Source organism: Passer montanus, unplaced genomic scaffold (genome assembly GCF_014805655.1).
Source record: "Passer montanus isolate IOZ18808 unplaced genomic scaffold, ASM1480565v1 scaffold14, whole genome shotgun sequence".
NCBI lineage: Eukaryota > Metazoa > Chordata > Aves > Passeriformes > Passeridae > Passer > Passer montanus.
Window position 1 is genome coordinate 2,800,554 of NW_024360941.1, and position 20,743 is coordinate 2,821,296.

Consider the following 20,743-nt stretch of genomic DNA (forward strand, 5'->3'; position numbering starts at 1 on the left):
GACCAGTATGAGCATAGGTGGGTGTTACACTGAAGAAAGCATGCTGAATTCAGTGTTTAACATATTGTTGGGCTTGTTTTAAATTATTTTTAGGATTTAGGGTTTCATCTGGAAGAATGAGCAAAAGGGTGCACTGGATGTCTTCAAGAAAAGAAATGGTAGCATGAAAAGAGCATGTGAAGGAAAGGAGGTGAAGAGTTTAATGAAGTGAAGTCAGGCAGTAAGGGCAGATTATGGTAGGGCAGAGCATTATGGTGCTTTTAAAGTGAAAATGTGAAACCTGAACTTAAAGCAGAAGTACAATAGAAGAAAACTGGGTTGCAAACAGGAGTAAGAGTTAGGATATTAGAGAGCACTTTCAGTGTACTGTAATGAGGAAAACAAAGGGATTGTTTTGTCCTGTGTGTTCCTGTTTATCTTCAGCTTAGCTTATGTGTTTCTTTAAGTGATAAAATGCAATGAAGTTGAAAGCATTAGTGTCAATCCTAATAAATAAATCTGGAGATCCATGTAGAATGCTACTAAATTGCTGAGAAGTTTTTCAGGACAAATGGGCATGGATTCATCGTGAGGCTTTTCAAGTAATATGTACCAGAATCTAAGGTAGTACTGGAATTATTGTTGCTCCATGTTGCATATGATCCTCAAAAAAAACCCCAAACCCTCCTGCTCCGCCCAACCCCAAATGTTAGTTCCCATTTATTCCATGCGGCATTTATTCCTCAATAAATATACTTGGTGTTTAAATTTTAAAGGTATACGTATATAGTTATATAAAAAGTCACATATTTAAATGTTTTTTTCCTAGATGACACACACAGAGACCTGTCAACTCCACCTTGACCTAACAAATTGAAACCATTGACTCTTGTCTTGTCACTGTCTGCCCATATAAAATTGCCTTTCCTTTTCATAAAACCCTTTTTAGCTACTGGAAGGCTACATTGTGGCAGTGGTTTCAAACATAAAGGTGACCGGTTAAGATGAGATATTAGAAAGAAAATCTTTGCTATGAAGGTGGTGAGACACTGGAACGGGTTTCCCAGGGATTTTGTGCCTTCCCCATCCCTAGCAGTGTTTCAGGCCAGGCTGGGGCCTGAGCAACCTGATCTAGTAAATGGCATCCTTGGTCATGGCAGGGATGGGGATGGGCTGGAAGTAGATGATCTTCAGGGATCCTGTCCAACCCAAGCCATACCATGATCCTATGAATGCCCAGAGGCTGTCAGGGAGCAGATATTTTTGGTCTTGATAAGTGAGAGCAAGTTTTATGATGAGTTTATATGATGCAGGGGGTTTGGGGTGTTGGTTGGAGAAGAGCAAGCACATTTATGGCAGCCCTGTAAGGCTGATGCTCTTCCTGCCATCATTGAGCTGAAATAGTTCTCATTCTCATAGTTAGGATTCCCAAATGCAGCTGGGTTGATGTAAAGATTTTTTCTGAAGCAGTTGGTCAATTTGAGATTGCCCAAAAACTTGTGAGTTAAGTGAAATACAAATTTTGGGTTTTAGTTGGATCAGACAAAGGAGCATTACATTTTTGTCATTTCACTATGGTTGTATTTCTAGTAGTGTCAGATCTTGAAAACTTGCCACCTTTTAAACCAACAGTTGCTCTAAAGACTGTCACATCTACAGCCAGTAAGTTTTCCTCTGAAGGTACTTCCACAAAGAGTATGGAGTAAGGCTTCAAAGAAGTTGGTTTCATTTGAGCTATTTTTGCATTAGAAAATCAGTAGTTTTTAAAATACACATTTTGAAAAACGTTTTTGCCCCTATTCTTTGTACTTTGCACCGTTATTTTCTGTACCACACTATCTGAGCATCAGCTCATTTTGGGTTAATCAAGATGACTACTCTCTCATGTGGTGCTTTTCTTTCTCTTCCCTCTTGCCTCCCAAATTTCTCTCCAGGAAGAAAATGGTGTATATTACATTCTGTATGTATGTTTGAAAGGTCTTACATACATGCTCCTGTGAAGGTGTTAGAGATGGCCAAGCCAAAGTGGCATGTGAGTTTAATTCAGAAGAGACATTTCCTGCAACAGTTGCTGATGGGACGGAATGATGATTTCAGTTCAGGTCAGAATCTGCTTTCTGAGGATTTTGGACATCTTATGTGTCAAGGGTTTGATCGTTTGAAGGAAAATTCAGGGGACTCAAAACCAGCTGGATGGCAGCTGAAACAACTTGTCATCTCTCAACAGCTGAAAGTAGCAAAACTGCCAAACATACGAGTCAGGCAGGAGTGTAGTGTCAGTGGAACCTGAGGGACAAGAGGGTGAATCAGCCAGGTGTGGCTGAGCAGTTTAAATCTCAGTGGCACAGCGCTGTGCTACCAGCTGCTTCAGAACCTTTCCTGTGAGTGATAGCATATTCCTCTGCTTAACTAGCTCCTTTTAATTAAAGTATGAAGTAATTTAAGTATTTATTTGGCAAAAGCAATATGATCAGTGATTGTGAATGATCTTACTGCTGCTATTTTCCAACTTTTAGAGCTCTATTAAAAAATTATTTTGTGTCATTTCTAATCACTGCTCTAAAGATTGTCACTTCTGTTGCCAATAAAGTTGCTCACTGGAATAATGCCATCAAGAAAATACAAGCCATGTCCATTCAATGGCTACAGATAAGAGACTGGAAGTGGATTTCAGATGTGAAATATACATATTGGTGTTCCTGTTCCTTCCAGGGTTTTTAACATTTTTAGTATTTTCTGCTGGATGCATGCCATCCTTTTGGGAGTGAAAACATTTGTCAGCTTCGTTTTGCCAGGGGTTATAATAACACGCAGTTCACCCACAACTGTTGGTGTGTCTCTCAACCACCTTTCCTTTGCAATAGAATATTTATTGACTTATACCTGCCTGAGGGAGCTTCTTCCCAGAAACTGTCATGGGTAGTACAATTCCCACCTGGACTCTTTGCAGGCTGATCCTTGACAGGAAACACTCCTTAGCCCTTGGATGCTATTAAGAATTTCAGTTTTCTTCTGATTCAAGTCTCATCTTCCTCCTCCTCCCTGTCCTATCTTTAGACAAGTTCAACAATAAAACAGAAGTATCTGTATATCAAATATTTGCAAACAGGATTTTAGCTTACAGCTGGAAAATAAAGATATTTGTGAAAATCTTTAGACTAATTTTTGCTTTATAGCTTGGATTCATAGCTTCCTAGCTTGCTTAGTCTTTCTACCCCAGCATCAGTGCTAGGAATTCAGGGTTCTGTGACACCTTATCTCACAATTGTTGCAGTTGCTTTTGAATTTTCTTCCAGTGCCTCTTTCTGTCTTAGTGGTAAATTTTAGAGAATGGATGAAATGCCATGGAAAAGAAAGGACAGCTAGAATAGAAAAGCTAGATACTTTGCAGAGAATTCAGCTATCTCAACTGATATGCAGTTTACTGGGCCTTAAGTGAAGCACATTTGACTGGATGGTTACTAAAGAGCCACTCATGTTTTAGCCAGTTCAAGAGGTTGCACAGCAGCTGTTCACTTTGACTGAGTAATTTCATTTATATTAAATGTCACCACACACATAACACATATTCTGTGAAGTCTGTAATTTGTCTTCTGGGCACATAAGATGTTATTGACACAAATAACTGATGTAGCCACATATTGTTGGCTTAGGTGTATCTATGAGATATGGTCTTGTTTTAAAGTGTGTTCCCAGTGTGTCTTAATCCTGTACTGGAGAAAAAGAGGGTTTTTTTGGTTTTTTTATATCTTTTATAGCAAGTTATGCTAAACAGTTTGGGGTGTTGCAACAGACCTAATTATACTATTGTGTTCTTAACGAGACAGAAAAATGGTATGTTGCATACAAGTAGTAATTACTGGAAGACTTAGAAGATATATTTGAAGAAAGATCCACTGGTAATGGCTTAAAATATTGTAGCTGCTGCAGAGTATGCTTTTAATGTTAGGCTGGGTATATATTCATACACAATACATCTAGTTACCACGTTTGACTTAAATAGTAGTTGTCTTGCTTATGATGTTGAACAAACAAACAGAGAAAAAAATATAATTTTTTTGAGGTTTGACTTTCACTCTTGGTTTTGTTTGGTTGTTTTTATCCTTCTTTTTAGAGGAATAATATTGTTGAAAATCTAAGAACTATAGGATTTGAATGTGTTATCTTGGGCTGGGTACTGCTGAAGATGAATTTCACCATCCTTTATCCACCTTTTTCAATATTGAACATTTTTAGAAGATGAAGAAAGGAAATCTTAGTTTTAACAGAAGAGAATATTCTCCACAAATGTCTGCCTATATAGAGGCACAGAGAGAAAAATATGCTGCTTCCACAGTGATATCATCCTTTTCTAGAATAGTTATGGACCACAAAGACCACAGAATAAGGGAAGAAGTTTAGGCAAGTCCTGTTAAGACTTGATTACCATGTTTAGGCACTGTTTTTTATTCAGGAGCACTAAAGTGAGTCTTACCTTCTAGCTCAAAAAAACTTTCTTTTTTCTTTCTGGTAATATAATTCTAAATGGGGCCCCTGCTTCTGTGCATGCATGGCCTGATCTATTCTTAAAAGACAGAAGTTCTTGGGGTTTCCTCAACAGGAGAAAACTCTTTGTGTTTAATTGTTGCATAGGGTGGGATGCTCCTGGTAATCCAGTGTGATGCAGTGTTTTGAATATTGACCATCTTTACCTCTACTCAAATATATTTCAAAAAGACAGTGCATATTCACATGTAACTTGAAGCATGAAAATGCTTGAATCCAATGTCTCTGTTGGAAAAATAAGAATAATAAACATGAGAAAATTAGCTCTGTCCTTCTGCTGTGTTTTTAGTGTCAGGCACAAATGAGAAACTGATAACTCTTATAGTAAGATCTGGTGCTTGAAAGAAGGTAAAACAGAATTATTTCTCCTTCCTTTCAAAAGACAATACTCAGGTCGTGAAGCTAAAGACTGACACACAGAGGTTTGTGTTTGTTGGGAAAACAGTGTTTGGTGAAAGTCTTTCCCTCCCTTCAGGTATAAATTAACTAAAAGTTAGCTAACGAAACTATGCAATAAAGTTCCATTCAGATAATATATAAAATAACTGTATTTAGGAATAATTAATACTGTATAAATATTCCCAACAATTAACTAAGATATTAAAATCTCTTTAGTTTAAATATTACTTTGTACGGTCTTAGTTTGCTCGCTCCAAGGCTTTCACTTCTATCTCCAGCAAACAGCCAGAATCAATATGCACTCTAGTATCATTGGATCTGCACTTCCAACCAGGGATTTACTGCTGCTCTGATATGATTATAGCAATAATGAGCGATCCATGTGCTCCATGGTTGTGAAATTCATGCCTTTCATGGCTGATTTTTCCCTAATTCCACAAAGGGCTCTGCACTATTTGTAGGGAGTTACTGAGTGACTGGAAGGCAACAAGTTCAGTTACATGTAGCTCCATTTTGGAATTGATTTTGTTCTCTGGAGATGTTAAGTGAAGCTTTGTTGAGGGTAGTACAGATCTCCTTTGAGGGTTAATTGTCTGGCAACATAGAAATTCTGAGTGGCACTCGCTTTATTTTTTTCTTTTAGAAGATTATAGATTCCTAATCATTTTGTACCACCACATTTTTCTGTTTCTATTGGAACGATTGCTCTAGTTCATCATACTTGCATAGTTAAGCATGGAGTTTCATATTAGTTTCAATGACTGATTTTTCTCAACTATCTCTAAACAAATCATACAAATTCTCTCAGCTTTAGCAGCTTTTGCAACAATCATGGCACATCCAAAAGGTCAGCTATAATACTTTGGAAATGAGGCCTGGAACATTTCTTTAAATTGTGTTGTAGAAGTCTACAAAGAAATATCATGTCTTTGTACCAAATGTTTGAAGACTTGATTTTTAGAGGCCATAGTGGCAAATCATCACAGTTTGTGTATCTCAGGTGTGGAGGACCTAAATCTTATTCTACAACCAGATGTTTTCTCCACACTGTTTCAGCAGACCACTGATTTTTAAACTTCAGATACAAAGCAGTAAGGTAATGATATGAGTGAAGGTGAGAAGGAGAACTTGATCAAAACCTATGTAGAAAGGTAGTTGCAGTTTATGACATTGAAAATAGCAAACCAAACATACAATAAAATAGGGTTGACCGAGATTTATTTCGTGAATATTTTTGGTTGTTTATTTTGTTTTTACTTAAAGTCATTAATGGAATATTAGGAAATAATTTGAGCCTGTAGGTTTTAGTACCCACTGCCATTTTAGTAAGTTCTCTGACACTTGAGTTGGAACCGTACACATCTGATTTGTTTAGTTTTTGTTTGGAGTTTTTTGTGTTTGCTTGTTTTCCTTGCTGTGATCACTTGTGGCTGAGACAAAATGTGTTCTTCAACATTACCGATTTTTTTATAAAAATAATAATAAGCTAGGTATTGCTTTCTTCTATGTATTTTCCATCTGTGTATAACATGTTTTTCTGGTGTAGATCATAAGGCTGCTAAAATTCTAAGTCTTTGCTGAGGACATCCCAAAATCATTGTTTTGGGAAAATAAGGATCAAGGAGTGGCTAGACATAAAGATTCATTTTGGGGAGAGGGTAGATGCAGTGAGGGAACATAATTATTACCCTTTTATCTCTCGAAAGATATTAAATATTCAAACACCTTGGTGCATGCTTTGACTTCTTATATATGTATTTTAGTAACATTGACTAGAAACCCACACAGTTGTCTTATACAATTAATTTTTGTAACTTCTCAATGAGTTTGTTGGTTTTCCCCACCAAAACCTATTTTGTTTCTTTGCCAGGAACCGAGTAGATAATTTTGCAGATTAAACCTCTGTGGGTATATTGGAACAAAAACTGGCTTGGTTTAGACGGAAGTTGAACCATGCATTCCCCCTAGTCAGTGGGGACTTGATCTTTTTCTACAGGTGATGTAATTTGTATGACTGTTTGAAACACTTATGATACAGCAACTTTGGTTGTAGGGAATCTGGAGTTCAGTGACTTACAAAGTCACTTGGTTTTCAAGGTAAAATACAGCTTTATACAGTAATCCTCATTTCAAGGCACTAAACCAAATGTGGAACACTGAATTTGTCTATAGCTGTTGCAAACATTTAATTGATGGGATGGGTAGCTAGTTTCAGCAGACCACAGCTGGCACCTGCAGAGAATGGCATTGACATTTGTGTAGGGACAGGTAATAACACTGATTACATTTTGTACTCATGTACAAATACCACACTATGCATAAAAATTTAAAAAGCTAAAACTCTCCCCAGGTCAAGTACCATTCTCTGTTAGTTCAGCTGTGTCCTTTTACAAGCTGTCTTTAATGCTTTCATTGGTTGTGTTCTTAAAAGGCAAACACTGCTCCCTTTGGAGGCAGTTTCATAATCAATAGACTTCATTACAGGCAATGTTTTCCCTCACTTTGTTCTTTTTATTAACCCTAGATGACTCTTGCAATCTCTCAGGAATCTAATCCCTAACTCTCTTTGGATCACTTCCATACTTCAGCCCCCACCCTTATCCCACATATTTTGGAGATACCACACAATGCCTCCCAGCAAAAAACCTTCAGGAATTAACTTTTCTTTGCACTGTTGAACAAAGAGTGCACTTAATTAGTCATCTGATATACTTGCCAAAACTATTGCTTTTTTTTTTTTTCTTAATGACTTTGTTTCCTATTCTCTTTTACTACCTGGTCCCATTAGGAACAAAAAATATCTTTTTTTTTTTTTTTCCCAAATGTTTGGAAGAACAAAATTGTGCACAGGACTAGGTTTGGAGGATGCAATAGACATATAGCTTTGAAGGATGTTAGATTTCCAATTGCCTTCCTAACCAGCCTTTAAAATCTCTTGCAATGAGAGGGATACAAAGGCTACACTGATGCAATGTAGTGGAACAGTAATTACCCTCTTTTCTTTTATATTCTTTATTTGCACAATTTGATGGAATGGGTCCTTTTGCAAGGACAAGATTAACAGGAATACAGTAAGATCCAATATTCTATGAAGTGAGAGATTTTGATTTTTTTCCTCAGCAGTGTAGGAAATAGGGCATGTATGCAAGGATTAGCTCAACCCAATATGTGTCAGTTTATGAAAGATCTTTAAAGGGTGAATCCTGAAGTAGTTTGACACAAAAATGCTGTCAATAAGGTGAACATTAAGCAATTTACTTTTCAATTAGAATATATTTATTACTTACATGGGCAAAACGTTTACAGGAATATGTTGGAAGTCTTATTTTTCTCTAACTTGCCTTAAAAGCATATCTCACTATAATCTTATTCATGACTTCTATTCTTCAATAGCATTTTAAAACTAGAAGACAGTATGTCTTTTCAGATGGTGGGAATGATGGTGTTTTCTATGGTAGAAAACAGCTAAAATTGGAAACTGAAATGCTTGAATGTTCACCAAGATGAAACAAATTATTGGCGTCTCTTTATTTTGTAATTAGAATGTAAACATTGAAGCCTGTGAGAGATAAGAGTATGAGAAAATGAAAAATCAGATTTCTCTCATTGTGCTTGCTTCTGACCAGGTCAGAAAATGGCAAAAGCTATTTGTGGCCTGGCTGAGTAGGGAAAAAAACCAGTAAAGACCATGAAAAATTATTGATGGTGTCTGAAATATTGCCTAGTTGCCACAGATGTATCATGACATTTTTTCAGATGAGGGCAAGCACCTGCCTTATTCATCACTGCCACACCCCATAAACTCTGCTACTTAAAATCAGATTCCACAGTTTTTGACATAAAAGCAGTAGTAATTTTTGATTCTTGTAACTCTTTATATTGTTTCAAAAGCAAAATACAATACTGCAGAGGAATTAAAATAAACTCTCCCTGCTCACTCTGTATTCTGAAGTACTCATATCCCAGGACCTGAAGGGATGCTCAGCACAGGATTCTGCCTGTACTGTTCAATGCCTGAGGTTATGAATATTTATTAAGAACAAAGCCTATTTCATAATTTACTGCTTTCTCAATGAACAGATAAAAGTCTAGGAGCATAACTATAGTTCATGTGATAAGGAGAATTATGGCTACCAAGTTTCTACTATATTCCAAATTAAACCCCAGTATTTCCTGCAAATTTCAGTTTTCATCTTGCTTAGAAATATGGATAAGGCCTATCTTGTTCAGCTATTTTTCTGATTTTCTTATTTTATTTCCAATGGACAGGAAAGGGAAAAGGTTAAGATATGCCTTTATTGTAGGATTTAATGCTTTGACCATTATTCCAAAAATCACTTGTGACTTTTCCTTCAAAGTCCAACTGGCTCCTCAGTGACTGAACTCAAAAGGTCACTCAAGATCCTGTAGTAAGTCAGCTGTGTGCATTGATCCAGTTCATAAACTCGTACAAAATATGATTCAGTGTGCATGCTCCCATGAAATACATGATTAATTGTGTGGAAAGTCTTCACCCTGAAATTTGAACACTGCTGTGTGATGCAGGAAAGAATATTTTGTGTCTCTGTGGGCTAATAATTTATTTAGAACTTAGAGAAACAGCTGTTTGAGGACAGCAGATGACCATGGCTCATCCAGCCATGGGACATTAGCATTTCTAAAGAGGTGGAAGCAGTTTATATTCCAAAAAAGAATATAAACCTTCAAGTTGTTCTGTGAATAAAGAACTGGCACCAGTTTTGGGTAGGTATCCCTCTTTCCTAATGTAGTCCTGGGAGGAATTTGAGCTTTTTAAATGGAGAAAAAAACAAACAAACAAACAAAAAAAACGACAAAAAAAAAGAAATGGAGAGGTTGAGAGGAAGAAGTGTTTGTGCACAAACTGTACTTCTGCTTGCTGATAGAGAAATTGAAGAAAAAGCCCTTTACAGTCAGTACACAGAGTGAGAGGCCATGGGACATGATCCAAAAAAACCTTAGTGTGTTAGATTTTGTAATTTAATTTATTTTTAATTTGTATTTAATATATTATTTTTATATAAATATATATTTATATAAATTAAAACATATTTATTTTTTTACTTAATACCATTGTAAAACCTTGTGTATGTTTAGAATTGCTAATGAATAGTTTTATTTTCCCAATCCCTTTATGTAAGGTTTCTTCAGAATAAGAATGTTTAGAATTGCTAATGAATAGTTTTATTATTTTCCCAATCCCTTTATGTAAGTTCCTTCAGAATAAGAGTAATACACACAACTCTATTTTACTCAGTGAGATGATAAAATAGATACTAAACCAACTAAGAAACACCAAAGAAAAGGGAAATAATGGATAGTTAGGTAACTTTTATAGGCATCTAAGAAAATTCTTGTTGTTATGCAGAAGAGGTTCCTTTGTGAAGCTGGAAATACATGTATGGGCATTCATACATAAATTTATGTCTGAGACATTTGTGGTGATCAGAAATATATTTGACATAAAAATCATAAATGGGAAGAACAATAAAATATTATTTTCACATCTGAATTGTGGGAACAAAGACTTTTTTGAGGGTTTTTCTGTTTGTTTTCAACTCTCGCCTGTAGCCTGTAGCTCATCTCTCTGCTGTTTCTGTCCAACTCTCACTGTCTACACTACTCCTTGCTGCATCAGGTGGTCTATGCATATTGTATATTTTCTTGGGGATATAGCTGAAAATAATTCTATAATTGCAAGCTTAGAATATGCCATTCCACCCTCTGCCTTTGCTCTGTGTGTGCATTATATTCCAATTTTCCCTTGACTGCCAGAGTAATTTCTGTTGTTACTATGAGCAATGCATTAATTTCTCCCTTTAGATGAATTACTAGACACTCGCTAGACAGTGATGAGGGAAGGATATGAGTCTGTGCATCCACCAGGATTTGGGACCCCAGGGTTTATATCAGTATAAGAGGGGAAGAAGGTATGTTTCTGTCAGAGGGCACAGCATCAGGAGCTGCTATAATAGTTAAAAAGAAGTATTCATAACAGTGCTAGGTATAAGAGCTTTATATATATATATATAAAGCCAATAAAAAGCTGAGCCCTGGCTCTGGATGCAGAGAACCTGCACCTGACACAGGAATTTCTGCCAGCAGCACAATTTGGATTCCTCTGGAGTCAGGAAGTTCAAGCAGCTGCATGATGACTGCCTTAAATGCACACACTCTAAGGTGGGGGCTACTGTTGGTTCTCTTTCAGGTGTATCCAAGTAGGAGAAGTCAGTATTTGGGCATCTCTGTAGCCAAATTGTAGATCAGCCACAATCTACTGTACATTTCTCTACTTTTAAGTTAAATGCTGAACCCAAGAGCAGTGTATATACTTTGGAATGTACTTGCACAATAATGTTAGTACTCCCCAGTGAATATTTTGTTGACCTGTGTAATAGAGTATCTTTGATTTTTTTTTCCCTCTTTTTTCCTCATTTGTGGTGGATTTTTTTGTTTTGTTTAGGTTTTACACTCAAGAAATTATCCAGGCTAGTGGCCACTGCAGCTGCCAAGTCCACTCTGACCTGACAGAGAAAAATGCAGAGCTTTTGATGTTTGTAGATCCAGCTGTATCAAAGGAGCTCACTGTAATATATGTATATATGATGTATTAAAAGAAAGCAAAATTGTTCTCCTTCTTTCATCTTGTCATTACTAATTTTATCTGGTTTTATCAAAAATTAGCAAAATATGAACCTAGAAAGGATCATTTACTGCTTCTTTTTGAGAAGATGCCTCCTCAGGATAATAATTTAGAATTTTTTTTGCAGTCTGTAAAACCTACAGACAATAATACATTTTATTTGGCAATCTTTTATTTGAACTGAAGGAAAGTAAAATAAATATAATTTAAATGGAAATAAAAAGGAGAGAAAATGGTGGTCTGATGGGGTCTAATGGGGAAAGCAGACTAAATGGTTTGCTTTGGTTTAACTAAAATACTTTTCCTGAGTGTTCCTAAACAGCTGTCTGCTTGTGCTCTTTTCTGAGAACTTTTTGCCTTCCAGATTGGATATTGCATATTTAAATGACTGTTAAAAATGGAGCTGATTTAGAAATTCTTACCTTGAACAAAGAGTCGTAATTGATTCCATTCTCACTCATGGGTTTACCAGCTTCTTTTCTCTTTTTTAGCTCTTAGATGGCCAAGCTGCCAAAAGTACACATATAACACATCCTGTTTCTGGTTTTTGACAGTTAAATTACACACAACTAATATTTTGGCAAATATTAGGTTTTAAAACCTAGTGCATGTATCACCCCAGTCTAATATCTAAGTTAATTAAACAATAAAGAGAAATGGGGCACAGGGAGTAAAATCCTTTTTTTATTTTGTAAGGCCATTTCCTGTCTAAAAGTAATAAGCAACTATTCGGCCTTCTGGTCTGGAAATGATGTCACGTCTTTTATTTTATCTTTTGCTAGATTTTTAGTACATAAGTACATTAGCATTTATATGAGATTTTTGACTTGTATTTCTTCCTTTCTTGCAGTTCTCTTCTTCATGGCATGCTTTGAGCATCAGTTACAGCTGACGATAAGAACTCTGGTTTATTGTGAGCATTCCTTTCACAATTATATTCTGCAGTAAAAGGCAACAGTCATGGTAATCAGTTTGAGGTAAAGATGGGTGTTAAAAACATTGCATGTCCATTTTTTTGGGTTGACCACAAACCTTTTGTCAGATTAGGATTTAGAACTGTCTTTTTTTGAAAGACATGAGGTCGCTGGGAAAATAAATGTTTACAAATGTTTGTGTTCAAACAAAATGGAATACACAAACAGCTAAGCTATGCATCTTCCCTTGTTACTGCACACCACAGAAAGTAGACCTCACACTAGCAAAACAAGCAGGGAAAACCCATTGTTTCTTGGTTTGTTTAAATTTTATTTTATTAAATGGAAGAGAAAGAGCAGAAAGAAACTGAGCTTCTGGTAGATGATGAGGTAGCTATGCTGACCTGTTGCTGGCAAAGAACCAAGGAGTGCAGAGGTGGTGGCTCTGGACTTTTACTTTTTAAATTGCCTTAAAAATAGGGTTGTCTGGGGAGTTAATGCACCAGAATTGGTTATACTCACTCATCCTTAGTAAATTTAGACCTTTTATCTACAGGAGATCTGACCATCTGCATGGTTAGGTTTCTAGGAAACCTGGAAAAAGCTTTATAGACAAGCTGTTCCAAAAAGCCTGAATAAAAAACTGCCCTCATTTCTTGGAGGGAAGGATGAGCATTTCTATGCTGAAAAACTTTTAATCTTGTAAGTTTTGAATTCCAATTTTGTAGAGATGTAGAACTACAAACTTATGTTTGCATAAGCATTCTGATTTTGCATCAATTATGTTCTCTCTCTATAAATGGTTTTATATAAAATGACAATGTGAGAGTCCACAGCTCAATTTCATGTGTGTAGAATTGTGTCAACAGGATTTGGCAAATACTTGGATATATCCAAATATATGGTCTGAGGTTGCTTTAGTCTGATACCTGAGAGTTAGAGCTGCTGTAGGATAGGTAAGCACAGCACTGAAATCTATAGAGACAAACTTCTGTGTATCAAAAAAGGACAACATCCCATAGGAACAATGTTGATAACTCATTCTTCATCTTGAGGACACTGGAGAATATTTTGTAGTCAGTCTAAAGAATTGCTCTGTAAGGTCTGATGAAGATCCAGGATTTTTTCTGCTTTAAGCACCCCACAGGGCCAAACACATGCACAGAAAGATATTCTAATATCATGTCTTTTGGACATCAGGCACTCAGTATTAAGCACTGCAAAAACTGAGGCAGGAAAGACAGAGGAAAATATTTTACTATTGTATTTTTATATAAAAGGATATTATTTAATGTTGCATAACATAGTACTAAAGGGAGTCTTAAGGCTGTGCACTGGCGAAAGAGGGATCATTTTCCTCTGCATATTCTCATGGCTTTCCTGTTTCTGTGTATCTGAATATACCAGTGTCAATTTAGCCACTTTGCACGTCAAAAAGCATTTATTTTATTTTTCTAACTTCGTAAATATGTTCTCTGCATTGAGAATCTAGATCTGTATGAAATAGATAAATGGGTTCACATTGTCAAATTCAAACTAGACTCTTAAATAATGAATACCTCAATACTTAAGGTATCCTGAACTTCAAGGTATCCAGAACTATGGGGCATTAGCAGTACCTGCTCAGCTCCTCTGTGCTTAGATGGCATTTTGGAAGTGCCCTGGTCTTCCTTGAAGGTCTGTGGTGCCTGCATGTAGGATCAGATCCCATGAGATAGAAGTAGGTAAGATCTGCTGAGGACCTGAGCCTTGACATTTGTTGAAGAATACTGCTGTTGCAAGAAAAGCTGTACACACATTCTGATATGGATTAAGTGGTAAAATTGATTAAAGGCTTCTGACAGACCTGTTAGGATGTCATTGCATGCTTCAATTCTATTGGAAAATGTTAATGAATCTCACCAAGACATGGATTTGTTAGATTCCTTTCCTCATTTGAAGTTTTGAGTTATTCATGTTACTGCTGTCTGGATTTCCACTGATGTTACCTTGCAAGCAAGTAATTCCCAAAAGGTAACTGTAAGGGTGAATGAATATTGACATAATCTATATAAACATGAACTCTTCAGGAGGTGACTAGCAGGAAAATTCTATCTAGTTCTTGACCTGAATTGAGAACTTTTTCTGTTGAAGCTGATGAGGGACTGCTGCCATTTTCTCCATTGCTAACTTTGAGTCGAATCAGCAGCATGAGTGAAAATAAGAGCTTCAAGGATCTTTAGTAAAGATATTGCTATATATAAGAACTAGAATTCAATTAGTGTTTATGATATGGGATTTTGTAAGTTAGGTTATGAACTACTGTGACTAGAGAGTCTTTCACCAGAAAACTGTATTGGAGATTTCACAACGGTTTTGAAGTTGTTAAAATGTTTTTCAAAATGGAAAACCAGTTAGATTTTGTTTTAAGAAAGAAGCATAAGAAAAAAGACCTGTTTAAACAGTCTCTGCTCTAAGAATTTCTAAGGACTGTGAAGAGCTATATAGAATATGTAATTGAGAGAGGAAAAGGGCAAGCTTGAAAGTGGATAGACCCCATTTCATAGTTCTGGGAGCCACTGTAATGGGAATTCTGTTTGTGAAAAGGAGGATGATATATGGAAGAACAGGGCAGGAAAATCAGCTTCTTGTAAAAAAGAAATCTCAGCAGTAAAGAGACAACAACTGATATCAATATTGCACTTGGAAAAAGCCAACAAGCTTGGAGTCCATTGTGTAAAGATTTCTGGAATTATGGTAGAAATGTGTTGCCCCTCACCTGATGTTTCCCTAAAGACAAAGAACTTTTAATCTGAAAGATTGGCAATACAAGCTCATTTTCTTTCCTCTGTTTTTAGCCCTGGGAAGTGTATTCCAGAATCCTGGAATCAACCAGCTAAAGCTGAAACTGAAAGAGGTGAGAGTGGGAGGGATCATCTTTTTTGGTTTTATGTTTCTAAGGCAACCTTCAATGAATGAAGATGATTTAAAAAAATAAATCTTCTCTTATTATAATAAGTCTCATTCTTGCTTTTCAGAATAAAAAAAAAGGTGCCTAGTGCAGGGAAACTTCCTCATGGAGGGTAGAATTTAAATATTTTGGGTCCCATTAAAATAATGTAAAGCACAGCACAGAATGTTGGTAATAATGAGTACTGGAAAAATCCTTCCTTTGGATCACAGACTCTGTTCTGTGTTACCGAATGTACTTGCAGAGGACTACCAAAATCATCACCTCACCTTGCCAAGCCCCATGTTATTAAGTAGCAGATGCAGTACTAGAAATGAAAGAAAGAGCCATTAAGATTCTGTAAGGGTGAGAAATGCAGGCTCCATGCAGCAGCAGCTGCCAGCTGTTGCAGTCTTGTAGGACTGTAGTTGTAGGGGTGGTTTTGTAGACATTTCTGATCAGGTTATCATTAGGAGAGGGTGTTATGGATGGATTTCAGTGTACTATGTCATATCTTTAGATTTGCAGCATGACAAGTTCTAAATGAAATATGGTTGCTATAGGAAAACTAATACTTTTTGTATATCTTTGTAATATTCTGCAAGATTCCATTCTTTTATCAACAAAGATAACCCAAACAGTGCTAAAGATTGTGAACATGAGCAAGGAAAATTAATGGAAAATTAATTTACCAGACATTTTGAAAACAGAAGAAAATCATGGTGAGTGATGCAAATTTCTGCAGAATGCTACAGCATAAGCTATGCATTTTTCAAAAACCCAAATGCAGAGCATTCATTTGATGTCCCTCTTGTTAAAAGATTTGAAGGAATATTAAAACTGATGGACTGCAGTTAGCTCTGGACATATGCTGCAATTTCCTCAAGCCAATACACAAACCCAGTTTTTAATCTTAGCCTTTGTATCAGAATAGACCTGGAAAATTCCATTTTTCCAGGTCTGTTTCAGCATCTTCATTTGGAAAATCTGCCTTGCTCATAATCCAAGTACATTATGGTCACATTCTATGCTAATCCGGTGTCTGTTTTTGTCAGTTCAGTAACACAATGTACCAGCATCCATGTGTGTAGTTGAGGATGAGGATCCTTAGGCAAGGTAGAGGCCTAAGAGTTAGGCTTTTTTGTGCATATTATAGCATATGGCACTCCATCTCCCACAACATGCACAATTATATTTTTCTGTAAGGAAGATACTAGAATTAAATGTCTAAATCTGCATTTAAATTTACAATTGCATAAGAGATGCATATATCAGAGATGTTTATTAGCAGTAACCAGGTTTTGCTCAGCTTGTTAAATCAAAGCTCTGCAATCTCTGCAGTTTGCCCATGTCCCTGCTCCCCTCTCTGGAGCCTAGCTACCTGTCCCAGTCTTGCTTGGGACTGGTTTCTCTGCTGGAGTTACAACTTTAACCACATTCACTGAATTTGGACATATCAGGGAGTTGTTTTTTCTCAAATCTTACTGCTTTCCGTTCTGTAGAGCGTACTTGCCATCTGGAGTGAAACAGAAAACCCATAGCAGCTGGTTGCTGGCTATGTAACCAAAAGAAAAGAAATTTGTAAGTAATTGTCTGAAATCTGTTAACTGGAGAGAATAAATGGATAATGAAGAATACAGAAAGGTAAGTGATTGTTGAAGCTTGTAAATGTATAGGAAGTGTCAAGTGATAGAACATAACATTGCACTGAAGGAGGAGCTGCATGACAAAGCTTTTTTGAGAAACTTTGTACCTTTAGCCATTCACAGAAGTAAGAATAATTTTGTGTAGAGTACAGAAATGCTCCAGAGCTCTCCACTTATGCTGCACAGTTCAGTCCCACCTGAATTCTGTTTGACACAGTTCAACCATGGAGACCTAATACTTGGTGTTTCTAAGTCATGAAGCACATTGCAGGTCTCTTGAGGAACAGCTGCTTAAAAAAAAGGAAAAATATAGATAACCCAGGTCTAGAAAAGTATTGTGTTCTATGCTTAATATTTGGGTGATCATCAGATAAAAGGCTTTTTATTCAGAAACGTTAGAGATTGTGCTACTTCTGTCTACTTAAAAATTGAGAGAAAACAAAAAACAGAACAACCTATTGTTATGTAACATCATGCAAGTAAGTTAGAAATGGGCAAATAATAATTGCTGCAAAAGATGTGAATAAACATTGTTTGAGTCCTGTCCTAAGCTGCCTTAGCTGACTCATAAAACACAATTGAAACTGTGGAATTGATTATTTGCTGCATATTTAGGTAACATTAACAGAATAACTGGTCACAAAAATTCCTTTTGCTAATGATTTTTATATCACTTGGTGTAGCTGTGTCTGTATCTTACTATGCCTTGTGCTTTAGGACATCCTGGATGTACCAAAGAAATGCTGACAAATCAGATCATTCAGCTGTAAAGTTCTCCTTCTGATCCTTGGTTCTCTGTTATGGCTCACATTATCACAGCTAATTCAAGCTCTCACATTTTTGTAGAAGGGAGTAAGAAATATTGCTTAAATTATATAATCCAAAGAAAGCAGGAAAGGAAAATTAGCATGGGATAAAGCAGAATCTAAGGCACACAACCACAACTGCTAATTATTTCTGTATAAATAGCAGGTAGGCATGGGCTAAGGTAGACCTCACAAGGTAACTGTGAGGACAGCTACTTAATTGTTATTAAATGAATAAAAAATTTTTAAAGTAAAGACGTATTTGCCAAAGCCCAGCAGCTTTTTTTTTTTCCTTCTCCAACCCTTTTCAGGTAAGAAGAGAAAGGAAAACACCATCCAAGTGAAATAGTCCCATCATATCTGTAATACAAAGAGAGAAAAGAGGATTTTTATAGTTTTCCATTTAAAAGCATTTTTATGGATTAGAGTACCAGCAGATCTCTTGTTCACTGTGTTGTGTGCCAAAAGCTTATGCAGTCAGTACCAAATAACTAACAGAATATAATTTCAATGTGTGCTATTGAATGTGAATAAGTGTGCATTGAGGACAGCTCAAAACTAAATTTCACCAATGTTAATAAGAGCTTATAGAATATAGAAATAGAAACAATACTAGAAAAAGGAACTTATTTCTAGGATAAGAAGTCTTGAAAGGAGACAGTGCTGGAAATGCAGCATTTTCCTCTTTTCCTTTCATTAATCTCACAAAAACATTGTATGTGGTAAGTTGCTGTGTTCTTTGCAGCTTCACAGAAAATCCTTATCTGTTTAAGTCATTTGCAGTGTACTTCAGAACTACTTCATATAAGTACCAAATTAAGCTCAACAGACTGCTACTTTTCATGGGATGACTCAAAGAATCCATCTTGTAACTAGTCTTGTTCACGCTGTTCAGTACAATGGGGTACCTGATTGCTGTGACCTTCAAATGAGCATTTGGATTTTTGAAATTCATGAGTGTCACTTATTCTCTCCAAATAGTCTAAAAAAGCTAAATAGATAAGTTAAGAATTCTTTATTATAGCCACACATAGGGTTTCCCCTCCAATTTCTAATTTACAAGTGCTGGAACAGAAATTTATTCTTCTCCAGACAGCTTTTAATTTGGCTGTCAGATGAAAAATTAGGGCTGCTAGAGGGAACAACAAAAAAAGAGTGTCTGCTGACCCTCTAAACTGAACTTCTTTTCTGAAAGCTGCTTGTTTTTTGGTATGTGCTGAGTAATAATGAATGCCTAGAGATGGACCCAGAAAAAAAAAGGTATTCCCGACATGCACTTTCAAGAAAACAGTAGTCTGGCATTAGGCTCTCCACCAGGTGCATTAAGGTTTTGAGCTTCATTTGTCCTGCAGGATAACTCTTTGGGAGCTGGACAGAAGATAAATCTGTGAACTGGAGTTCTGCTATGGAAACAACAGCTTTCCCCTCTCTGGAGGACACTGTGCAATGTTCAGACTTTGTGTTCACCAAGGTGTTACTGACTAAAGTCCAGCTGTGAGAGACCAGAGAAATTGTCCATTTGAACTGAACGTAAGCGCTCAGCTCCTGAGCAGAGAGGTCAAACGAGTCAACAGGAGGCAGGGTTACTGCCAGAGAGGCTTCAGAGCTGTAAATGTGCTCCTGATCCCTTGCAACACAGCACAAGACTCTTCAAGATGCCAACCAAGTGTAATGGTGCAAGCAGCCTGGCTTTTTGAGGGAATACAAGGGTCTATCCAAACTCTTTGGCTGGAAAATCATTCAGGTCAAAGGATGCACCCAGCAGCAGGAATGCCTTGGCCCACAGACTGTGGTAGCATAGGTTATTTACTGCCTGTGTACTCACCACACCTTGATTCACCATTGCCTCAAAATGCTCTCATCCTTAGCTATAAGAATTTTCCTCTAGTGACATCAAGATTTATATTAACTATTCTATTAATTAATTATATATTAATTAATTAATATCTATTATATTAATTAATTTTAAACTTGCATCAAATTGTAAATAATAAGCTTTTGACTACTTGAGTCAGAGGTGAACGTATTAAAACCACATTTGCATACAATCCAACTAGGATTAAAATTTTATTCTCCCTTATGAAATCTCCACAGAAAGTTCAAGACTGGGAGGGAAATGTGAAAATTAGATGTGAAATTACACAAGGTCCTCTGGTAGTTGTGTGTGTGACTTTTTGTGAGAGTTTAGTGATGTGAATTATCTTTCATTTTTTCTCTTCAGAACAACTCTGCATGTGCTTATTTTAATATGGTAATTGGCAATGTAAATAATAGACTTAAACTGACAGTGAATGTAAATGTGTGCTAAGATCAAACTATGCAAGACTGAAGTTTGTTTTTATGTGGCTAGTTGTCTGCAGCAAAGAGACAGTAGGAGGTGATTCAATAGCATCAGTGTTTTGAAGTTTTGTAGCCAAATCTGCCAAAATTACTTCTGTCTGAGACCCAGGTCCTGTAAGTACCACTTTCTGTTAGTCCTGAGACAGTACTTTTATACCTTAGATTTTTTCCCTGAGTTTGCAGCTAAAAGCAACTTAAGTTTTGATGAGCTCTGTGTATCTAATAGAATAAGACTAAAATTCTCCAATTATGTGTATGTGAATATATTGTATTATGAGTATGAAAGATGCCCACCATTGTTCAAACAGGAGAAGAAGTTAGACTCTCTGCCTTCAAGTGCTTATAATCTTTGGACCTTATCCCTCCTGAAGCAGAGTTCTTCAGTTGCCTGTAAAAGGTGCAGGACTCAATTCCAAATCATACTAAAAAGCATTAAGGCCCTATTAAATAAATGTACTTTTGCTAAGGAGCTGAAGAAAAAGCCACCAGACTAACTTATTCCATATAACCAAGAGAGTGATTAA

At 36.5% G+C, this 20,743-nt stretch overlaps 1 long non-coding RNA gene across 2 annotated transcripts in view; it reads left to right on the forward strand.

Moving 5' to 3' along the window:
• LOC120497970 overlaps window positions 1–19,756 on the forward strand; it is a 42,352-nt gene extending 22,596 nt beyond the window's left edge. For both annotated transcript variants that reach the window (XR_005626599.1, XR_005626600.1), the window contains exons 3-6: window positions 12,435–12,561; window positions 15,336–15,394; window positions 16,930–17,071; window positions 19,232–19,756. This is a non-coding gene — a long non-coding RNA (uncharacterized LOC120497970). The remainder of the gene's footprint in view (window positions 1–12,434; window positions 12,562–15,335; window positions 15,395–16,929; window positions 17,072–19,231) is intronic.
• The last annotated feature ends 987 nt before the right edge of the window (window positions 19,757–20,743 follow it).